We start from the raw sequence: 8106 nt of genomic DNA, 5'->3' as shown, positions 1-8106 counted from the left end.
AGGGTGTCCCTGGCCCTCCAGCTGGGCCTCCCTTACTCTGCGACGCTGGACTCAGGTGTGGCTTTTCATAACCACAAACGTGTCTACGCCAAGCAGGGATGGCTTCTGAAAGCCCAGATGTGTCCTGACCCGGGAGGGGTCCCACGTCTCCTATCCCTCGCCGTGTGATGTCCCTCTGGTTTTGCAGGAGCGTCTACTTTGGCCTCCCGTCCACACGAAGCCCCGGCGGTGTGGGCCTGCGCAGGAGCCTCGCGTGTCCCAGGTCCCCCAGCCGGGGCCGTCTCCTCCGCTCTCGGAAGTCGCCCTCTGCCCCCAGGTAGGCCTCCTCTGACCCTCACCCTGAGTGTCTGCCCGGACGTGGTGCCTCTCCCTGTTCCGCCGGCTTGTCTAACATGACCGAGATGTCTAATTCTGTGGTGAATCTGGTACGGCCTGGAATGACCCGTCTCCCCCAGTATTCCCACCCTGCCCGCAGAGGGCTGGCTCCCTGGCTCCATGGGGGGTCTGCCCTGGCCTGGGAGCGCTCTCCTCCAGATGCAGCTCTGTGGACCTGGGACAATGGACCCTGACGGCTCAGTTCTTCAGGACTGTCTAGCAGGTCCTGGGACGCTGGCCTTTGTCCTTGGTGTGTCTGCTGTGAACTCGGAGGTCTGGCTCCTCAGGGGTGTTGACACGGACTTGGGCGCTTTCTCTTACTCCCAGTGGGATCTGACCTCACCAGGGTGTCTCCCTAGTTACCAAGCTGTGTCTGTGTTCACGGAGGACTAGGTACCCCAGGCACCCACTGGGAGACCAGTGAAGTCTCCCGAATTCCAGAAGTGTGTCCACAGTGACCAGCTCCCTGTTTCTCCAGGGGTTCTGATTTGAGACGTCCCTAAGTCCCTGGGTGTGTCTACGCTGGTCTCAGGGCATCGGTAAGTCACCAGGCCTGTCTCCCTGATTACTGACTTAGGAGGTCACAGTCCTGCCCCCACTGTGTCTAGCCTGATCGGGAATCTCTGTTTCCACTGATGTTTCTTCTCTTTTCCAGGGTCTCCCTGTTCCCCAGATGTGTCCACACAGGCATGCGACGGCCCCTTAAATCTCGTCTGTTTCGGTGTGGAATCTGTACACGAACCTTGGATGTCCCCTTAGTTCCCAGGTGTGTCCCCCTCCCTGGGACATCTGTGTCGTAATTCAGATGTGTCTACACAGCTGGGGGCCATCTACTTCATTATGAAATAGGTGCAGCTCTTTTGACCAGGGGTGTTTTGTGTCTGTCCTAACACAGATGTCCCCCCGATTCCCCAGGGGAAGATACACGACTGAGAATGCCACCTTGATGCCTCCAGGATTTCTGGACTAACCTGAGAAACCTGTGTCCCCAGGTGTGTGGGCTCTTACCTTAGAGGTTCATTCTCCAGCTCCACCTGCTCTGGTCAGGAAACTCTCCCCATGCGCCCTGCTGTACGTCGCTGAGCCTGGGCATCTCCTTAATAATCAGGTGTGTACAGTTACCTGGGCATCGTTTCCCCTATTTTTAAAAAAATGTTTAAATGCTTTATTTTTGAGAGAGAGGGAGAAACACAGAATCCGAAGCAGCTCCAGCTCTGAGCTGTCAGCACAGAGCCTGAGGCGGGGCTCGACCTCATGAACCGTGAGATTATGACTCGAGCTGAAGTTGGATGCATAAATGGCTGAGCCACCCCTCTTTTCCCCTACTCTTACCTGAACTCTCTACCCAGGAGTGTCTACACTTGAGAATGTCTGCCTCATTTCCCATGTGTGTCTATTCTGCCCGTGCTGTCCTCTCTCATCCCCTGATATGTCCACACTCACGGGAGACGTCTTCAGAATTCTCAGGATGAGTTAAACATGACTCAGGATGATCCCTACGTCCCAGGTCTGCCTCCCTGACCTAGAGTTTCTCTCTATTGAGGTGGACCTCATTCCCCTGATGTGTCTGCTCTGACCCAGGGTCTCTGCCTAACTCCCCGGGGTGTCGATCCTGATTCCCACAGTGCTTCTCTTCTACCCGGGGATTCTGACCTCCCTGCCCAGGGCCGCCTGCCTTTACCAGCGGTCTCTCCCAGCCCCCCGTGCGGGCTCTGACGGAAACCCTTGCAGCTCTCTGCAAGTGACCCTTCTACTGCAGAACGCCTCCAGCCACAGCAAGAGTCTGCTGCCGCCCTTACACTGGCGGCTCTTAATGTTCGTTCTGCGTGCGCACAGGCGGCGGGAGGGGCAGAGAGACAGGAGCCCACGCAGGCTCCGCGCTGTCAGCACAGAGCCCAACGCAGGGCTCGATCCCACGGCCCTGGGATCATGACCCGAGCTGAAATCTAGAGTCAGACACTCAACTGACTGAGCCACCAGGGGCTTTGTCCTGTTTTGCCTACAAAAATAACTCAGAAAAAAACTGAAACCCAATTACACATTATAAAAAACAATGCAGATTGGCCTGTAGAAGTAAAAACAATCTCATTATAACCAATTTGATCTTTTCAGTTGGTTAAATTTGGGCAAATGGGAACTTTGGATTTGGGGTACTTTCCAAACATTTGATATTATCCCTCGGTTACTCATGTTAATAATCCCCCTTTTATTGTGTATCTTTTCAAAAGTCTTCCGTGTTTTTCAGTAAACACAAATCATTTCTCCACGTGAACTGAACAATAAAAACTACAGACGAGAATTTCCGGAAGAACCTAACAGGACCCCGGCTCACCATCTGCAGACATCCAAAGGAGAAGGGTCACGTGACAACCCAGTGTGCGGTAAACAGTCGGCGCTCTCCGCTCAACAGAAAGGGACTGGTTTTTGTGTGAATGTTTTTCTTTACGAGAGAGGGTGAGCAGGGGATGCAGAGAGAGAAAAACACAGGATCTAAAGCGGGCTCCACGCTGAGAGCAGAGCGCCTGACGTGGGGCTCGAACTCGTGAGCCACAAGATCATGACCTGGGCTGAACACTCAACCCACTGAGCCACCCAGGTGCCCCGGAAGGATTTTTTTTTTTTTTTAATGAAATGGAGGGGCGCCCAGTTGGCTCAGTCAGTTAAGTGTCCGATTCTTGATTTCAGCTTAGGTGATGATCCCAGGGTTGTGGGATCAAGCCCTGCATCAGGATCCACACTGACCATGGAGCCTGCCTGGCATTCTCTCCCGCCCTCACTCATGCTCTCTCTCTCAAAAATAAAATCTTAAAAGACAAATGAAATGGAGACCACAGGTTGGATATGCCCCTGCACCAGACTCCTAGTCACCTAACCCGGTTTTAAAACTGTCTTGCTTCCAAAAATGCTAATAACTCCAATTTTAAAGAAACGTAAGCTTTCTTCCTGTCAGCTCGACTTGACAGATTCCAAGCTAATCAGCTGTATTCAAGTGAGCGGCTGTATTGAAAAGCTATGCAAATGACTAATTCCAATCACAATGGAAAGTGATGCACTTGCACATCCGGGCTTTCCAGACTGAGCTGGAGCAGCCGAGGGGCCTCTTCGCCCCTGCCGCGGGGATGTGCCCCTTGTTCCAGAATGCTGGTTCCTCAGAAATCATTCAGCTCAGGGAACGCTCTCCGCATTCATTTTTCTAGCAGACACCCCGCAGGAAGCAGGGGGCCACCGCGGATCACAGGAAGACAGCCCGGAGACCTAGGCGCACGCCCAGGCGGGAAGTGACAGACCTGCGGGAGGACACATCCAAGGTCAAAGCAGCCACAGCTAGGGGGCACAGGAGGCCGCGCAGGTCAGTGTAGACAACACGGCAGCACGGAGGCCTCCCGAGTCGGGGCGACGGGACAGCGGCCTCGACCAGACGTCGCTGGTCAGCGTGGACACACGGGGGACGTCAGACGTGCAGAGACTCACAGGGCCACAGGAGACACCCTGCAACAACGCAGACGGTCCTTGGGAGGTAGGGAGACGGGCCGGTCCAGTGCAGACCCCCGAGGAGACACACCGGAAAAGGCCTAGAGGTCAGAGTAGAGGCATATGGGAAAGTCAAGATCTCGGCCAGGCGAGGGCGACCTCCCCGATCATGGCTGACACTTCAGGGGAGCAGAGAAGACGCTCCTCGCCAGGAAGGCACACTTGGAACGTAAGACCGCCCTGACCACTGTTCACATCAGCACAGTCAGGCGGACACGAAGATTAGGACAGACGCGCCTGAGGAATTAGTGGAAAGTTCCAGGTCAGTGTAAACACACCTGGAGAATTCGGCCAGGGAGTCTTGTCCACGTAGACACCCTGGGACATTAATGGGACATTCTGGGTCAGAATAGATAAATAGGGGATTAAACACCCAAGGTGAAGCGTAGACACACCAGAGCAGAGTGACAACCCGATCAGGGTTGACATATCTGCCGAAATAGGGAGTCATTCCAGGTCACTGGAGATCAGCGTGGAGACTAGAGTGACCTCCCAAGCAGGGGCGGACACTTCGGGTGTTCGGGCATTCCTGAGGAACTGAGGGGACAGCCACGTTTGCTACAGAAACCCCTGGTGACAAGAGACCATCCCAGGGCAAAGGAGAAGTACCTTGTGAATTAGACACTCCAGGTCAGTGTAGACCTGCCTGGGGAACTTGGGAGACATAATCAAGTTCAAGCAGACAAACCCTGGGGGATTAGGGAGGCTCCCACTTAAATCTAGATCCACCTAGGAAACTGATATCCAGGGTCAGAGTAGACATTCCTGGGGAACGAGAGAAATGCCCCAGTTCAGTGCAGGCCCGCCTGGGAAGCCGGCGGAGCCCCCCGGTCAGGGTAGATCCTTGGGGAATTAGGGACCATCTCGGTGCCAGGACATCCCCACTAAGAGAAGGCAAACATAGAAACAGAAACCTCGGCGTCAGCGAAGACGCCCCTGGGAAATCGGAGAGAATACTGGTCAGTGTAGATGCAGCTCAGGAAATCTCCCGGGTCAAGGGAAACGCCACTGGGAAATTACGTAGTACAGCAGGTAATCGTAGACCCCTGAAGACACTGGTGTACTTCCAGAAGCAGTGTAGACCTGACTAGGGAACTGGAGGCCATCTAAGGCCAGTGGGGACCCACCCAGAAAATTAACACGGATACACCTGGGTTAATAAGGAGGCCGCCAAGCTCAGAGATGACCTATCCGGGAAACAGACCTCCACACAAGAGAAGAGACACCGCATGTGAGGAAAGAGAGACCTCACAGCTCAGAGAGGACCCTCCTGGAGAAAGCGTAAAACCGTGAGTAAGGCGGTCACGCGTGCTGCGGTGGGGACACAGGCCAGCCCAGCTCGGACTCCTCAGTGACGGGTGTGCGTCCCAGGCCAGTGTTGACGCAGCTGGGCCGCTGTCGAGAGACCAACTCGGGGAAGTCACTCCCGGAAAGTAAGGGAGTCCACGCACGTCCGGGCGGCCGCCTCTGGAGAACCAGGAGACCGCACGTGAGAGAAGGAAACCGGACTTAGAGCCGGAAGCACCGGGGAAGGGAGGGGACCCCAGGCCGGAGCAGACGCAGCCGGGGCCGTGGGTCTGACATCCTCTTCGGGGGAGACGCGCCTGGAAGCCGACACATCCCGGTGTAGACACGCTTGGGGGATTCCCGTGTCGAGGATCCTGCCTGTCGCTATTTGAGGGAAGCTTAGACATCCCAGGGGCCTTAGCGAGGCCTCACTGATCAGCGCAGACACTCTTGGGGAACCAGGGAGATACTGCAGTGAGATTCAAAACGGGAAAACTCACACTTCCTGGGTCCGAGGAGACCCACCTGGAGGAGGAGGGGAAGGGAGACACCACCACTGGGAACTAAGGAGACTCCCCAAGTCAGTGTAGACACATCTGGGAAACCGGGTAGGTACCAGGCCAGAGCGGGCACCCCCGGGGAGTTCGGTCTTACGTCAGGGCGGACCTGCGGAGCCGAGGGCCATCCTAGAGGAGAGCCGGCAGGCCTGGAGGATCAGAATCCCCCCTTCTGTGTACACAGGCCACTGTGGGTACACCCCAGGTAGGGGTGGGAACGCGGGGGACTCGCGAGGGAAGGCCTCCCCCCGGGGTAGCAGAGAAGCATCCCAGGTGAGGACAGACAACCCAGCGAGAATCTTAGAATTCGTGGGATCGGGTCAGAGAAGACACACGTAGGAAACTATAAAGACCTCACGGGCCAGCGTAGACGTACCTAAGGAGTTCTGGATACACACTCCTTGGGAACAGGCAGTACGCCAAGGCACAAAAGGCCCGCATTAAGAATCAGGGAGACATCCCCGGTCCGTGTAGACCAACTGCGGAAACAGAGGTATTTCAAGGTCAGTAGGGACCTACTTCGGATATTAGGGAGACAGTCCAGGTCACAACGGATACACCAGGGGACTTGAGGAGACAGATCTGGTCATAGAAGACACACCAAAGGAAACAGGAAGAAATCCAAGGTCAGTGCAGACTCTCCTGAGGGAGTAGGGCTATTTTCCAGGTCAGGGGAGACACGCCTGGAGATTTAAAAAGACATCCGAGGTCTGAGTGGAGACGTGGGAGAGTACGGAGACACGCCGGACAGGAAGAGACGTCGCTTCTCGGTGTGACACACCACGGAGTTAGGAAAACCTCAGCAGGTCAGAGTGGATACACTAGTGTAGTTAAGGAGACCACCAATGTCAAGATGAACAAGACTGGGAAACAGGGAGACCTCACAGGTTAGCGTAGAAACACCTAGCAAATAAAGGGACTTCCCAGGTCCGAGTAGTCACACCTGTGGCCTCAGACACATTCCAGGCCGGTGCGGACAAAGCCGGGAAATTAGGGAGCTGTCCCGGGACTGCGGTCTCACCAGGGGGCAGGGAAGGCCACGCAGGTGTGAGGGACAGAGCTGGGAAGTCAAGTCCGTGTAGATGCTCCTGGGAATCCGCAGGCCATCCCGGGTCTGTGCACACAGACCTGGAGAACGAAGCAGTGAGGTCAGGGCAGACGCACTCCGGAATTAGAGACCCGCCGAGTGCACAGCAGCTGCACTGACTCCTCAGCGGACTCGGTGAAACACTCCCGTTCACAGCAGACCCAGCTGGGGACCTCGGAGATCCAAGCCGTGCTAAACAGACACATGGGACATCTAAGGGCCGTGCTGACACACCAGGACTCGGGGAGATGGCCCGCACCGTGCAGACCCAAGAAGCGGATTAGGAAGATCTGCGCGGTCCGAGCAGGCGCGTCCGACATGCACGGAGCTCTCCCAGGTTGGAGGGGGACGCATGCGCCATCAGGAAGCTCCCCAGCCGGCGGCAGCGCGGACACGTGCATTAGGGACATGTCCCATGTCGGCCAGTACAGGGCTGTGGGAGTAAGACAGCCCACGTCAGCGTCGTATCCTGAGAAGTACGGGGACAGCTCAGCCTTGTGTAGACGTGTCTGGCTGGTGAGGAGACTTCCCAGGTTGTGGGGAGGGAACCCCCCCCCCGTCAGAACACACACCCCTCGGGATCCGGGAAGCAGCCAGGGCCGTACACAAGCACACCTGGGGTGTGGTGGAGACGTCAGAGTCCGAGTAGATACCCGTGGGGAATCCGAGGGCGGTCTCAGTGTAGACATGGCACGCAGTGCAGACACACGGGAACAACGGTGTAGACGCTCTCCCACTATTAGACATTCGTCCCAAGTCAGTGCAGACACAGGAGGGTCTATAGAGACCTCGCTGGTCAGGACAGACACCGCGTGGAGGTCGACAACACACGTGAAGAGTAGATCTGTCCCACACCAGTGTAGACGTGCCTGAAGTACCAGGGAGCTAGTTCAGCGACTCCACGCGAGCAGGGAGACGCGTGAGGTGGGGGTAGACCCGCCGTTAGAATTGGGGAGAGATCTCCGGAGAGAACCCGCCCGGACAGGCAGGGAGACGCCCCAGAGGGGGTGGAGACAACCACGTAAGCACAGACACGCCTGGGGAGCGAGGGGGACACCCAGTCAGGGAAGACGCTTGGGAAGTGGCCAGGCTGACACGTGGGGGGTCGGAGACACGGCTTTGCGGGGGGAACAAGGGCAGAGCCCAAACGCCTGGGGCGCTGTGGAGCGGGACCAGGTCACACGGCCAAACGGACCCTAGTCAGTGCTGCCGCACCGGGGGAGTCCGGAACCGGCTGAAGGCAGTGTAAACATACCTAGGAACCTACGC

The 8106-nt window shown here is 56.5% G+C and overlaps 1 long non-coding RNA gene across 2 annotated transcripts in view; it reads left to right on the top strand.

The window, feature by feature from the left end:
* The window catches only part of LOC115278324, a 3298-nt gene extending 409 nt beyond the window's left edge, over positions 1-2889 (top strand). Inside the window, exons 2-5 of one of the 2 annotated variants that reach the window (XR_003902807.1) lie at positions 188-316; positions 1031-1141; positions 1291-1483; positions 2621-2889. This is a non-coding gene — a long non-coding RNA (uncharacterized LOC115278324). Of the gene's footprint in view, positions 1-187; positions 317-1030; positions 1142-1270; positions 1484-2620 lie in introns of both variants that reach the window. The other variant, XR_003902806.1, reaches the window with a different exon arrangement.
* The last annotated feature ends 5217 nt before the right edge of the window (positions 2890-8106 follow it).

The sequence above is a fragment of the Suricata suricatta genome, chromosome 14 (genome assembly GCF_006229205.1).
Source record: "Suricata suricatta isolate VVHF042 chromosome 14, meerkat_22Aug2017_6uvM2_HiC, whole genome shotgun sequence".
Classification (NCBI taxonomy): Eukaryota; Metazoa; Chordata; class Mammalia; order Carnivora; family Herpestidae; genus Suricata; species Suricata suricatta.
This window is presented reverse-complemented; position numbering and strand designations above follow the sequence as displayed.